Here is a 15,883-nt window from a genome sequence, read left to right as displayed (position 1 = left end):
AGATTTTACTTGAGAAGTGTGTGCAACAACTGAACATTGTGTGTAGTATTTTGACAACAAGGTGATGTGTTATTGACATCAGAGTGTAAACAAGGAAAGTCAGAGTCTAATGCAGATAAGGGAGTGTGAAGTAGTGACAAATTGGGTCGAGCAATTGGTACATGAAGTGAAGGTTGTGAAAATTGTGCCAAATTTTGGCTTTTTGTGTGTTAACAATTGTGAAAAACTGTATTTATAGTGTCCATATAAAAAGCAGGTGGAACTAGAAGCTAAAATGTTGTTTCAGTCCCAAGTTGAAACTCCATCCCATATCCATTAAACAGTATATGCAATCATGTAGTCATTATGGATAATTCAGCCACAGTGTACCATAGATGATTTGCATAGATGGTAAGGAAGAATAGTCGATCCCAGAGTAATCTCCAAGTCTGTTCAAGAGTTAATCAAGTACAGATCCCTAGAGTGAGAAAAAACAATCATTTATATTCCTATAAAAATCATGTCACGCTTGTTGTAATATAATTTGGTCTGAGAATAAAGTAGTCTAATTTTGGCTAATGACTTTTCGATTTTAATTTGTTTGCTAATAAGCATGCTTACATCTACACCGAGTGCTGGCCTCTCTCCTTGTGTTCCAATTCACACTGCTTCACAGCAGCATTTAAAGTTAATTGATATGTAACTTTAATTTGATCCTCATTTCCACTTTATCTTATGATTATTTTTGTCTTCTTCCTCCCCCCTCTCCTCTCTCTCTCTCTCTCTCTCTCTCTCTCTCTCTCTCTCTCTCTCTCTCTCTCTCTCTCTGTCTAGCTCATTGAACAGTTGAGTCTTGGGAAAAGGTTAGTTTATATTCTTTCACGTATTTTTGTTCCTCTGAGGGGTGTGGAATATTGCCACTGTTGCCAAGCAACCCAAAGCCGATTCTTTATCCCAGCACGATTAGAGAATGATTGCAACAGATACAAAAATAAAACAAAAAATATTCACATGGTCTCCATTTTCTTTACACCATACACACACAAATAATTACTGTTCTGACACACACACTTTCATTTGCCGAAGTTCAAACCCGAATATAAGAAATGGTGTCAGCTACAAGTGTTCATAGATTGGGTTATTTTAGGCAGTGATAGGGGTGGATTAACGGAAGGACACACTAGAAGGGAGAGGGGGGTGAAAGATCAACATGTTCCATCTTTTTCAGGCTGGTCACAGCACAAGTCCCTGTGGTTCAATGTCAACCTCCATGGTAAAATAGATCCCTCCACTCAGAGTATAGAGAGAAAGAGATGAAGAGAGGGAGAGCGAGAAAGAGAGAGATGGACAGTGTTTAGTGTGGTAATTCATTGCCAGGACGGTTGGTAAGGTTTATAACCTTCAGAAGGCTGTTTCAAGTGTAGGAGGTGAGAATAGAGCTTGTTTCACTGTAATTACTGAAAACTTCCCAGGGGAAATGAGTGTGGGAGAAGGTAGGAAAAGGGGGATGAGGGAAGAAAGAGGCACGGAATTGGGGATGAGAGGAGAAGGGCTGTGTGGGAGAGAAAGAGATGGGGAAAAGTTAAGGTGAGCAAGGCTTGGTATGGTTGAATAGGTTTCTTGATTGCAGTTCAATTTAGTTTATTAAATTGTTGATGAATGTGCTAATTGATCAAATTGGATTCAAATCCATAGTTTTAATGGGCTATTACCTATGGAAACAGACATGGCTATGAGGTCCTGTGAGCTGACTCATCAGAAAAGAAGAGCTGGAGAAAGATGAGAGGAAGAAGTTCATACAGTTATCCTCAGTCTGACTGCCATACAACAAAATTAAAAAGAGAGAGGAAGACTGGAAGAGAGGGAGAGAGAGACATGGAGAGATATAGAGAGAAAAGGGGGAGAGAGGGAGGGATGAGAGTCTACCAGCAACAAAATGAAAAAGAGAGAAAGAGAGAGGTGGAGATGTCCCATCCTATTAGTAGTCTCTCACTAGTAAGGCGCTGAGGTTTGGCCTGTGAATTATAGATAGCTGTGTATTAAATATGGATGGGTCCCTTCTCTCTACGCTACAAGAGTGAATGAAGAGCAGGGAGAGAAGCACATATACACACCCAAGTTCACACACACTCACATATACACATAAGCTCACAGGCACACACATACAAGCTCACACATACTGCCACACACTAACACGCACAAGTTCACAATCAAGCACACATACACACACAAGCGAGTGCACACACACAAGCACACATAAAAGCATGCACACACAGGCAGAAAGACACACACACACAAATAGGCACACAGACAACAACCCAAGTCATACACGCACACAGATGCAGACAAAGGTGATCACATACAGTAAGCACCTACAGTAAGCACAAAGCCAATCAAGCACACTAATACACGCACACACGAAAACACACACTCACCATCAGCATGACACACTAGTCTAGACTACACACATTTAGAACATATAGTGGGACACTCGTCATCAATAGTTAATTGTTTATAGAAAGAGGAGGTGAAATTGGATCATGGCTGAAGGTAGTTTCTTTTTTTTCTCTCCTTCACCCTGTTGTTGCCTCCCTCTTTCTCTCAGCATACCACGGAAAACATATGCAATCACATCACACATTTGTGGTTACAATGACACAACACACACACATATAGAAAAAACACACATAACAAGTGTGCAAACACACACACACACACAGAGACATGTCTACTAAGGCTAAAGCTTGTTTGAGGTGTTCCTCAAACAACCTCCAGCATCATGTAGACATCTGTACATCTGACTGTACATCTGACTGGCTCATTACTCATTGAAGGGTGTCAGCTGGTCTCTCTTCAGCCTCTTGGCCTCCTCGAGGGTCTGGCCCTGTTGTAACCTTTGAGGGGGGAGGGGTTAAACTGAAAGATTAAGCCCCTTGTGTGTGCATCCTGTCAAAACAATGTTCCCCATCATGGTGTGTGTGTGTGTGTGTGGGGGGGGGCATATGTATGGGGGTCACAGATATGTGTGTGTTTCAGAGCCGACTTATGCCAAATAAATTTACTTTTACGCATCAGCACCTCCCCGCACTTTCATTTCTTTCACTTTCATCAAATCTTAATGTGACATTTTCAGATGTGTCCTACGACCCCCACCACTGACTCATGCATACGTGTGGGGGTGTTTAGTGTGTAAGGGTGTGTGCGTGTGTTTTGTGTGTAAGGGTGGAACTGTGTGTAAGTGCCTTGTGTCTCTGTAAGCATCATGTACTCAGTTTGGGGGTCTGCTCAAAGGTCCCCTCATTTATACTTTGTTTGGAGGAAAGGGAGGGAATGTTATTTACAGTTTTTCTCGATTGCTTAAGCACGATTTTGATCGTTTTGTTTTGTTTTTCAAAACACCTCACACAATTAGCACAACCACACACCCAATGAGCAAAACACCTCAGATCCTTTGCAAAATGAAACACGCTTGTAAAAACTATACACTAATTTAACAAAACCATATTTTGTTACCATATGAAACACACACGTTGCATATGACTTAATTCTGTTTGTACCAGTTACACACTGCTGTTGCAAACCTAAAACACTTTTAGCAATTCTACTTATCAGTGATTAGAGTAGTGTAAGTGAAGTACACAGAGAAAGTGCAAATATACAATAAATTCACCACTAAATTCAAGACTACACAAGACCGATGCTGCAGACTGATGAAAATATAATTTATTTGTCTCCATATACCCAAATTTGTCAACATGGAGAATCACAACAAAATATGTCTAAGTTTTCATAACTGCATACTGTGTAAGCTATCGGACAAACATAACATTGTATCCAGTACCAAAAAAACGAAACTACAGTACAGAAAATGCTATACATCATCTCTTCGCCTAGCTGGATCTGGCCTGAGAATTTTATCGACATCACAGGCAATATTCTCATTGGCAAGGCAACGTAGGAAGAACCGTCTGGAATGTTGAATCCATCCTTGTACTGCCGCAGCATCGATTTGGTCACAGGCCTCCTCCATGGCCTGAATGAGGGGTACCTGAGCCTGGGGCCGGAGATCGTACACCTTCCACCGCCATGACGAGAAAAACTCTTCGATTGGGTTAAGAAACGGAGAGTATGGTGGAAGGTAAAGATTTGTGAACTGTGGATGGTGTTGAAACCAGTTCTGGACCAGAGCAGAGCAGTGGAATGACACATTGTCCCAGACGACAATGTATTGCATCTGGTGCATGTGGTTTACTGCAGTGATGATGTTTTGCAATCGGTCCAAAAATGTGAGGATGTGAGCTGTGTTATAAGGGCCCATATTGGCATGACGGAGGAGGACCCCATTCTGGGTGATGGCAGCACAAAGGGTGATGTTACCCCCACGTTGCCCTGAGACATTGATGATAGCCCTCTGGCCAATGATATTTCTGCCTCTCCTAACTTTTGTGAAGTTGAACCCTGCCTCATCTATATATATAAATTCCTGAGGGATTGCCTCATCATCCATCTGTAAAACTCTCTGAAATACAGTGAAAGACAAGATTGTGTAGTTCAGCATAGATTTAGTATACAGTACATTTACATGTAAAAAGGTATGCAACATTAGAATGCTAAAGTGAACAATACATACCTCCACATACACATGCCGCAGACGTTTGACCCTCTCTGAGTTACGCTCAAAAGGCACTCGATAAATCTGTTTCATCATAACCTGATTTTTGGTCAGGATGCGTGCCAGTATAGAAAGAGAGACCTGATTGACATCATGGAAAATGACATGGTCGCCAATAATGTTGGCTTGGATTTCTCTGAGCCTTATTGCATTATTGGCCAGAACCATGTTAACGATCTCTCTTTCTTGCTCTTGGTTGAAAATGGGCGCCCCTTCCTCCTTGTCGTGCTCGACCCTCAATCCTATGTAGAACAAAATACATGTAACCTACTGTAAAATGTCACAGGAAGGGGTATCAAAAGTGCTGATATGGTGCATACAATAAGCAGCTGTAAACATATTATTTTGTACCTGTTTTCTCATCGAAAGGTCTCATCGAAAGGTCCTAATGACAGATGCCACTGTGAATCTGCTAAGATTTGGCTGATCTCGTAGTCCAGCCTCCCTCAGCGTCAACCCATGGTTTACTACATGGTCAACAAGTGTGGCGCGAATTTCATCAGACAAGTTTGGTCCTCTTCTTTGAGCCTCTCCTGCTTCAGGTCTTCCTCTTCCTCCACCTCGGCCTCTACCTCTGGCACAGCCTCTGGCACGGCCTCTTCCTCCTTCTGCACCGCCTCCTCCGTGGATTCCCCCTCTCACCCTCACTCCTCTCCAGGGTCGGACTGGGACCAAAAAACAGCCCGGGACTTTGAAACGCAGACCGGCCCGCGACCTGTGTACAGTTGCTTAATACAAATAGGCTATATAATAATAAAGTATCATGCAGTGCTATCGAAGACTGTTAACAAAATTAGATCTAATACAGTATCTAAAAATGAATATGGCAATTCTCCCTTAGTTTCTTTTTCCTTGCTTATTTCTGTTTCTGCATCTGCTTTTACAGTTTTTTTGGATTGCTTAAGCACGATTTTCAAAACAGGGCCCGTGTTTTCAAAACACTACACACAATTAGCACAACCACACACCCAATTAGAAAAACACTACAGATCCTTTGCATAATTAAACACTCATGTAAAAACTATACACTTTTGTTTAAAAACCACACTTTGTTACCATATGAAACACACACGTTTCACATTACTATACTCTGTTTGCACGAGTTACACTCTTCTGTGATAAACCCAAAACACTTTTAGCACTTCTACTTCCCTATGATTAGAGTAGGCTACCATCAACAAAGTACAAATATAATGTAAATTCACCAAACACTACACAAGACCAATGTTGCAGACTGAAGAAACTCATTTATTTCTCAACACGCCCAAAATGTTGACATGGAGATTCATAATACTGTAACAAAATGTCACTTTACGTATTGTACTGTAAGTTTACTGTAAAAAACAAACACAACAAAACTAGACATTGTCTCTTCGCCTAGCTGGATCTGGCCAGAGAATTTCATCAACATCGCAGGCAATGTTGTCATTAGCAAGACACCTTGGAAAGAAACGTCTTGAATGACGAATCCATCCTTGCATTGCTGCTACCTCCATCTGGTCACAGGCCTCCTCCATGGCTTGGATGAGGGGTACCTCAGCCTGGAGACGGAGATCATATACCTTCCACCGCCATGCCGAGAAAAACTCTTCTATAGGGTTGAGGAATGGAGAGTATGGTGGAAGATATAGAACGGTGAAATGTGGATGTTGCTGAAACCAGTTCTGAACCAGAGCAGAGCGGTGGAAAGACACATTGTCCCAGACAACAATGTATTGCATATGATCGATTTGATTTGCTGCGGTTATGTTGTGCAATTGGTCCAAGAATGTAAGTATGAGTGCTGTGTTGTAAGGGCCCATATTGGCATGGCGGTGGAGGACCCCATTCTGTGTAATGGCTGCACAGAGTGTTATACCCCACGTTGCCCTGGGACATTGACTATAGCCCTGTGGCCAATGATGTTTCTTCCCCTCCTTCGTGCTCTCGTCAGGTTGAACCCAGCCTCATCTACGTAAATGAACTCATGCTGGATCTCCTCTCCATCCATTCGTAAAACTCTCTGAAGAACAGTGTCAGGCAAAATTGTGTAGTTCAGTGTAGATGTAGTATACATATTACAGTACAGTAAAAGATTATGAGACAGTATGCAAGATCACACTGCTAAAGTGAATACATACCTCTGCATAATCATGCCGCAGTCGTTTCACCCTTTCGGAATTGCGCTCGAAAGGCACTCGATAAATTTGCTTCATTTGAATATGTTTTTTTTTTAGGATGCGTGCCAGTGTTGATGTTGAGACCTGATGGATATCGTTGAAACTGGCGTGGTCATTGACAATGTTAGTTCGGAGCTGATTGAGTGTTATAGCATTGTTGGCCAAAACCATGTTTACTATCTCCCTCTCTTGCTGTTCTGTGAACATAGGAGGCCTTCCCCCTTGTCGTTTCTGACCCTCAATCCTATGTAGAAAAAAAAAACTGTATACAATAGTACAGTAATTTCACAGGAAAAGGTAACAGAAGTGCTGATAGTGCATAGAATACAGTACTGTAAGCAGTTACTGAAACCGTGCAGATGTGTTTGATATGATGATATTTTTACAATACCTATTTTCCAGTCGAAATGTTCTTATCACACTTGCCACTGTGTATCGGCTTAGATTTGGCTGTACTCGCAGTCCAGCCTCCCTCAGCGTCAGGCCATGGTTGACAACGTGGTCAACCAGTGTTGCGCGGATCTCATTTGTCAGATTTGTTCCTCTTTGAGCACCTTCTTGTCTTCCTCTACCTCTACCTCCAGCATGGCCTCCATCTCTTCCTCTTCCTCTGTTGATTCCTCTTCCTCCCCTTCTTCCTCCTCCTTGTCCTCCTCCTTGTTCTCCTCCCCGTCTTACTCTTTCTCTGACTCTTTCCATTGTGCTTAAAAACCGATGAACTCACCTGCTGCTTTTTATAGTGCTTACACACCTGATTGGTGTGTCTACAATTAAGCAAACAAGTGTTTGCACACCTGATGACTGTGTTGAACCAATTGGTTGGAAGGTGCGGTAATTTGACAGTCAGTGCTTTGGTATTGCAAGGAAGTGACTTCATGATAGATTTTTGTGTGTAATGTATGTTAAGTGTGTTTAGTGTTTTGCAAATCACTGTGTGTAGAGTTTTGCAACAAGTGTGAGGTTGACAATGTGCTTATAGTTGTGCAAATATGGGCTGATGTTTTGCTTCTTGAGTGTAAAGTTTTGCTAATAGTGTACTACTTTAAATTTTTGTGTGTAAGCTATCCAAAAAAAACTGTAAATGTTGTAAAAGAACAATAATCAGTCAACTATAGTCAATAATGAAAATCATTCAACAAACTAATTTCCATATAATAACCCTGTTAACATATAGTCTACTGTGTACAGTTGCATTGCTGCACCTGTCAAAATCTCTACTGGACCCTGTCACCACAGCCTCCATCTCTTGCCCCGTGTCACCTGTTGCTGCACAGAACAGAACAAATAAGACAATTGCATTTGAAAAGCACATTTAATTTTAAAGCCAAAAAAACATGTTGTGCATATTTGAAAGAGTGCCTTTTTCTCTTGGCCATTTATTTTCCTTCATTTACAGTAAAATATATAGCCTATATATTGCCTAACAGTAATACCAAATGTATATGTTTTTAGAAAAATGAAAACAATATGGTTTGGATATTTGAATTTTCTAATGCAGCTGTTTGCACCTGACGCCTCTGGTAGGCTACTGCCGCATCTTCGGGCTGCACACTGTCTCTCTCTCACTTAGCATGGCTTTTGCCAGTCTAAACATTTGTTCAATGTTTTTACATTTTGCAGCATTTTGCAGGAGTGCCCGTTTTCCATTTCCTTTCCATTTCTTTGCAAAAGAAACAACAATGTTTTTAGCAATAGCTAAATATGTCTCGGATGCAAATGACTTTTAAAACACTGCACGCCATCTCATTGCTTCCACCCACTCCAACTAACTGGCCGTACTCGGAAAACGATTGATTTTTGACCAATCGCGATCTGTAAACCGGACGGACAAGTTCACCGTTCAAGTTTACACAGGGGGAATCCCCACCCCCACCCTTCGGATTTTGGATCGCTCCAGTTAAATATTTTCTTGGTATTCAGGCAGTCCTCAAAGCGTAAACTATTAGGCTATATTTTTTTGTTGCATAGTGCCGTGGCCATAGCGGCCGTTACTTGGACAGGCCGTTTGGGAAATCTCCCGATTCTCCCGATGGCCAGTCCGACACTGCTCCTCTCCCTCTGATTCCTTCCATTTTGGTTGAAGATAGGTGAACTCACCTATTGCATTTTTATAGTGCTTAAACCTGATTGGTGTGTCTACAATTAAGCAATCATGTGTTTGCGCACCTGATGGCTGTATTTAACCAATTGCCACATAGGTATGGTAATTTGACTGTCAGTGCTTTGGAATTGCAAGGAAGTGACATCTTGATATACTTCTGTGTCTAATGCATACAAGTGTGTTTAGTGTTTTTCAAATCACTTGTGTGTATTGTTTCGCAAAAAGTGTGATGTTGACATGTGCTTATAGTGGTGCAAATCTGAGCCGTTGTTTTGCTCCTTGACTGAAGGTTTTGATAATTGTGTAATACTTTTGATTTTAGTGTTTATCCAATCGTAAAAAACTGTAAGGCACAGCACCGCCATACACACACGCACAGGGGGAACATACACACACACAGGTAAACACACGCACAGGTAAACACACACACAGTGAATTACTGATGGAGCTGCCTCCTCTTCTGCATGCTTTGTTCTCTCCCCCCCTCTCTCTCTCCCTTTGTGCCTCCCCCTCTCTTTCCCTCTTTTTTATTCTTCACCCTTGGGTGAAGACACTCAAAGTTTCCTTTGTTTCTAACTGTAAATGAAGTATGTGTGTATGTGCGTGTGTGTTTGTGTGCGTGTGTTTGAGTGTGCATGTGGTGAAGGGGGACTGCAAGGATAGAGACAAGAAGAGAGAGGGAGAGACAGAGGGAAAGACAAAGAGAGAGTTAAAGTGATATAGAGAGAGATTAAAAGAAAAAGAGAATGAAGAGAGAACTCTATTGTTGGCATCCATTGTCTCTTGTTTCTTGCTGAATTAGATCATCACCGTTCACCTCCTCCACCTCATCAAAGTCACCTTCCGACCTGAAGATGAAGGAAGGTGGAAAAACGAAGAAGTGAGAAGATGATTGAAAGGGGAGGGGATGGGAACAGAGAGCCAGAGAGCAAAAGAGAGAGAAAGAGATATAAAAGAAGGAATTGCATTACCCGCTCTTGTTTTCCAGTGTCACTTGATCTTCCAGAGTCCATAGTGTCCTCTGGCCAGCACTGCCTTTGTGTAGCCACTTTATCAGCAGCTGATACCACACTCTTTATCTCGCCCCGTTCCACCCCAGACATTTGGGGTATTTTTTTATTCCGGAACCTCACCGCAGAACCAGGAGCGACGAGTTGAGACGCCGGAGCCCATTTCCAGCCGACCTTCCGATATCTGTAGTATTCGGTGAGAAACATTTGTAATAAAATCTTTATCGCTCGCTCTCTCAAAATACCGTAGCATCAGAGCAGGGTTGTTGAAATGAATGTTCTCTGCACATGTACACAATCAGGGATGTAGTGGGGGCTAAACGCACGTAATCGCCATTTACGCACCTCCCAAAATTGTGAAATAGCGTTTATCCACCTCTAAATTGCGGAAATTGCGTTTATCCACCTCTAAATTGCGTTTACGAACATCTAAGTTCCCTGCGCCTCATATTCTTCCATTGGAAAAATCCGAAATAAATTTGGTGTAATTTTAAAACGCCAAAAACTAAATTTCATATTGTTGAACATATAAACGCTGTAGTCTGAATCATTTCAACTGCGCTGTATATGGTCTGTGACCCTCCAATCAATGCGTTGCGGCGGCAAAAACAATCAGGATCCACGAAGTACTATGTAAACACATACACGTTGTGGATTAGCCTACCTGAGGCCTGTTCCATAAAGCGAGTTTACCGAATAAGCCAGACTTATGTCAGTTAGTCGGACTCATTTCTAGTTCATTCGGTTCCATAAAGCTAGCTCAACGTAGTTCAAACTCGGTTACTATGGCAACTTAGGCTGCAAAACTAGTCTGGTCCGGGGCAGGTTAACTGTCAGGCTTAGCGTGACTTGGTGCTTAACCAGACCTTCCTGTAACACTGACCCAACGGGAAAACGATGATTTACCACGGATAGTCTCATTTTCTTATTCTCATCAGTTCAATATGTTCAACATTGATAGAAAATCAACTTAAATAGCCTACATAGGCTACAACATTTAGCCTAATGTATTAAACGATGATGAACAATGATTTGATACACGCCACGTTAAACGTAGCCTATGGCTAGCCTAGTTTGTGATTTCAAATGTTTAGGCATCAGGGATAGGCCTATCTCAATCTAAATTATCCGAGTATAATTATCATAGCTGTATAGTTGTTGACAGTAGTCTACAATTGCAAAACAAACCTAAATCCATAGGCTACATCTATATCCTCCATTTTCCCGACACAACCATGTTAAAAAGTTAGGCTACTGGGTAATGTATTGATTAATAGTAGGCTATTTATTTAAAACAATGTCAAAAAAGTTAATTTACATGTGTTTAGAGGGTGTCTGTTTTTTAATCAACGAAGTAAAGGTCTAAAAAAGGACCTCGACCTACGTAGCCTATCGTTCACGTCAATCATGGCGTGTCGTTTCATTTTGATCAAGTGGTGGATGAGGGAGCTGTCATAGTACAATGCTTAAAGGGAACATTCTTTCTGGAAGAAGTCACGTGGCCGTGTGCATTGCTTTTTCCGTGGTGGATTGTATGATCCATGTTTTACCTCTCGGGCTGCTTAACCCTCGTGCTGCCTTCGGGTCACATGACCCAAAGGTTCATAACGAACCATCGTTGTGTTTACCCAATTTTACCCAATACAAAAACAAACAAAAATAATTTTCTTTTAACCTTCGCAATGTGGGGGGTCTGAGACAGCCCAACGGTTAAAAGAAAATGCTTCACTTTGTTTTTGTATGCGGTAAAGTTGTCGCAATACGACGGTGGGTCATAATGACTGATGGGTCAGAACGACCCGAAGATAACACAAGGGTTAAGAATAGGGTGCACGCGCAATTAGCTTGACTACTTAAATCTGACTTGAATTAGTAGGACTGCGTGAGCTGAAATTGGCCTTTATGGAACCGCTTTAGCCCCGCTTGACTTGTTAAGCTAATTCAAGTCTGGTTTGGGACTTTAAGTCCAACTTATTTGAGCGGCCTTTATGGAACAGGCCCCTGTTCGGAATGGATTAATTAGCCAGGAATATCAGGCCATTTTTGAAGAGACCATCGAGTGCTCCCACTCCCACAGATGCCCGCAAAAGGCCTCAAGTACAGAGTAAGGTCAATTCACGTTTGTAAATGTTGTTTTGGTTCGCACAACATCGCATTAAGACAGGGACAAACGCTAGCGGCTAGCCTAATAACGTGCTTTCAAATACGATGATGCAGGTACAAGCCAACCTTACTGGTTCCATCTAAATAGGCCTAATGAAACGTAATAATAAATAAATAATAAAATTCATAGTTTACCCACCTCTAATTTTACCACTACACCACTGTACACATTGATCTGAACTCAGTCTGAAATCACTCATTTCTGAATGAAAACAGATCCTAGTTCTACCAGACAGTAACCTTAAGAGCATTTATAAATAAATATGCATACATGTACATAGATACATATGTATCAGTAAAGTATGGTACTGCAGCATCATAGCTTATTGTGACAATTTGTCCCTGATCTTCTAGACATGTGGGAGGTTACATAACGTGAAGTGGCTAACGATGCAGTGGGTAATATAATAACTGGCTCCGACTCACTGGCGACTAGGAGATATCAATCACGCTTAACAAAGGAAGAAGGAACATCTGGGACCTATTGTCTGCTGTCACTGATGAGCACGCTTCACCTACCGCTGCCTGATTTGCTCTGACTATCCGTCTGTCTCTCCCCCCATCTCCTTCTCTTTTTCTCTCTCTCTCCAGGATCATGTAGGCCCATTTCTCTTTCTCTCCCTCCGACTCTCTATCTCCCTTACTCTATCTCTCTTGCCTTTCCTCTCTCTCTCTTTCTCTCTCTCTCTCATATCGCTATCCCTTTCTCTCCCCCTCGCTCTCTTTTTCTTGCTTTGAAGATGAGGGATTACAAAATGATGGCTGACTGGGTGATAGAATGACACGGTTGACATTTTCCCCGTCACTCGTACATAGTGGAGGGGGACCACGATGACCTTCAGCGCCAGATTGCGGTATTGTGCCACCATTGTAGCTTGCCTTTCTTCTGGCGAAGACGTGCTTTAGAGGCACCGCTCGTCGCCTTTTGTTGTCGGAGAGCAGGTGAGAGGATTTCCGGTGTTCAGGTGCGGGCCGGCAAACTGCCAGTGTCAACTTACGACGACCACGGACAATACAAAGATAAGCTGAGAGAATTTGAGATTCCTGTATACTAGTTGTCTTTATTTGTTGCCAATGGAAAGATGCTTCTATAGTTTTTACATATTACAGTTTTTCACAATTGTTAACATACAAAAAGCAAAAATTTGGCACTATTTTCACACTCCCTTATCTGCATTAGACTCTGACTTTCCTTGTTTACACACTGATGTCAATTACACATCCCCTTGTTGTCAAAACACTACACACAATGTTCAGTTGTTGCACACACTTCTCAAGTAAAGTCTCAAAGCATCAACCTACAACACACAAATATTCAAATCTCTAAACATTCAGGTCTGGTGAGCAATTTGCGATCAGGACTGCAGCATAAAAAGGGCCTTGAGCCTCTGTTTTGTTTGGTGAACAATGGAGAACTTAGAACATATCAACAACCAGAGAAGGAGAGGGGTAAGAGTGAGAGGAGGAAGAGGAGGACATGGAAGAGCACAAGGACGAGGACAAGGAAGAGGACAAGCAAGAGGACAAGGAAGAGGACAAGGAAGAGGACAAGGAAAAGGACAAGGAAGAGGAGGGAGAAGATGACAAGGAGGAGGATAAGGAGGAGGAAGAGGAGGACGACAAGAAGGAGGAGGAGGAAGAAGAAGGAGAACGGTGATCTCTAAGGAGATTCGGGGCACTGTGGTTGACCATGTGCTTAACCATGCTTTGAGCATGAGGGAGGCTGGCCAGAGGGTCCAACCAAATCTCAGCCGCTTCACAGTTGCTGCCATCATTAGAACCTTTAGAATGGAGAACAGGTATGAATTATATTTGCCTTGTGTACTGAAATACTGCATATCAATAGAATACAGTGTGCTCACTGTATTTGTATTTTGCAGGACTGAAAGAGAACCACACCGTGGAGGAAGAACATGCACTTTTACAGCCGAACAGGAGACTGACATTGTGAAAATGGTTTGTGAAAACAATACTATTACACTCCGACAGATACAAACCAGGATCCTGGCTGACCATGCCACATTCAGAAACATCCAGACCGTTAGCCTCTCTACACTGGACCGTGTTCTCCGCAGGAATTCCATGCGGATGAAACAAGTGTACAAGGTCCTATTCGACCAGAAAACAGACACAACGACATCAAGGAGTTACGGCAAGAGTTTGTGCTTGTAGGTCCCATACATTCAGCACTGACACATTCATGTATTGTACCTGTAATCCAATATTGTTCCTTTTCTACAGTGTCTCACTGTAGCCCACTGTGTTGACCCATCTATGTCCATACTATAACTTGCATTATCATGCTGTCTGTTCCAGCGGATCCAGGAGCATGACACAGCTAATGAGCTATATGAATACATATTCATTGATGAGGTTGGATTCAACCTGGTGAAGAGGAGGCGCCGGGGCAGAAATGTCATTGGCCAGCGCGCCATTGTTGAGGTCCCCGGCCAGCGTGATGGGAACATCACTTTGTGTGCTGCAATGGGTTGAGCAGGCCCGTTGACAGTACTGTACTGTTCAGAAATAAAACTTTTTTTGCCGCATATGTGTGCTGTTTTATGTTTGACTATGAAAAAATTAGAACACAAGCACAAACATGCACACCTACACACACACACACACATTTTCCAGTAACAGACATTCCCCTTCACAGTGGCTCAAACTGATCTTCATTTGGAGCTTCTGAATGGTGTTTTCCATAAGTTGAATTTATTCATTTTGAAAAGAAAACCCAATCCCTTCTCGCTCGCTCTCTCGCCCTCTCTCTCTCTGTCTCTCTCTCTGTCTCTACACACACACAAACACAAGTATTGATGTATTATTGGGCAAATGATGGTGAGATGTTTCCTCTGCTGGCATATCTGTGGAGAGGAGCCCCAGGCTTCCTTCCCCCCTACACTCTGCAGTCCTACCTTCATTAAAATGAAGACAACTTTTACAATGAGATCCTCTTCATGTGAATTCAAAATAAAATGTATAAATATTTTTTTTTTTAATGTGAATTGTGCTTTTATTCAAGTTATCAACGTTCAAGTTGCAAGAGAGCAGGGGGTTGTTATTTTGTCCCCCACTGCTACTTGGAGGAAGTGATGCATATTAATTACAGCTTGCTAATGATGTTGTAATTCATCTGAACAGAATGAATTCAACTGAAATTAACAGATACCTGAGCCCCTTGGTGGGATGTTCCTTCATGAGTCTTCCTCCTCATCCACTCCTCCTCTCTTCCTCTGCTTTGGTTTCATTGACTAAACATTAGCTATTGAACAGAAAGTGAGTGCAACAGTTCTGAGTCTTGTAAAATACTGTGTCTGAATTGGATCGTTGCTTTGATTGTGCAAAACAATTCTGTGAGCGTGCCTGTGTAGTTGTGAATGAGCGACTTGCAAACAAGTGTGCACATACATGGTTTTCTGCCATCTCTACCTTTCTTTCACACTCCATCTGCATCTTTTCTCTCTCTCCACCTCTTTCTCTCTCTCTCCACTTTCTCTCTCTTGCCCTCTCTCTCTATGTGTGTTAGTGATATTGTGATACAATATCCTTTATTGTCCCCTTGGGATAATATTTATTGGGCAGTGTCGCTGCATTTGAGGTTCTACATTCCTCATACAGTTACTGCAGACATGACACAGGCAACCACATGGCAGTATTCATGTGCCGTATTTTCCTGACTATAAGTCACACTTTTTTTCATAGGTTGGCTGGTCCTGCGACTTATAGTCAAGTGCGACATATATCAAAGTATATATATTTTAATATGAGGTGGAATGAGATCGGGAGCTTGGTGAACTAG

General features: G+C 42.1%; 2 long non-coding RNA genes across 2 annotated transcripts; one reads left to right on the top strand and one right to left on the bottom strand.

Annotated features, from left to right (window-relative positions):
• Positions 1–229: 229 nt before the first annotated feature.
• Positions 230–720, bottom strand: LOC134028973 (uncharacterized). The gene is made up of 2 exons (XR_009931598.1): positions 601–720; positions 230–457 (listed from the first exon to the last, which is right to left on the bottom strand). It is a non-coding gene; the product is annotated as an uncharacterized LOC134028973 (long non-coding RNA).
• Positions 721–14,220: 13,500 nt separating this feature from the next.
• Positions 14,221–14,639, top strand: LOC134029464 (uncharacterized). Its single transcript, XR_009931636.1, has 2 exons — positions 14,221–14,252; positions 14,401–14,639. It is a non-coding gene; the product is annotated as an uncharacterized LOC134029464 (long non-coding RNA).
• Positions 14,640–15,883: the final 1,244 nt, after the last annotated feature.

This window comes from Osmerus eperlanus, chromosome 11, assembly GCF_963692335.1.
Source record: "Osmerus eperlanus chromosome 11, fOsmEpe2.1, whole genome shotgun sequence".
NCBI lineage: Eukaryota > Metazoa > Chordata > Actinopteri > Osmeriformes > Osmeridae > Osmerus > Osmerus eperlanus.
The sequence above is the reverse complement of the archived record's forward strand: the minus strand, read 5'-3'. Positions and strand labels throughout refer to the sequence as shown.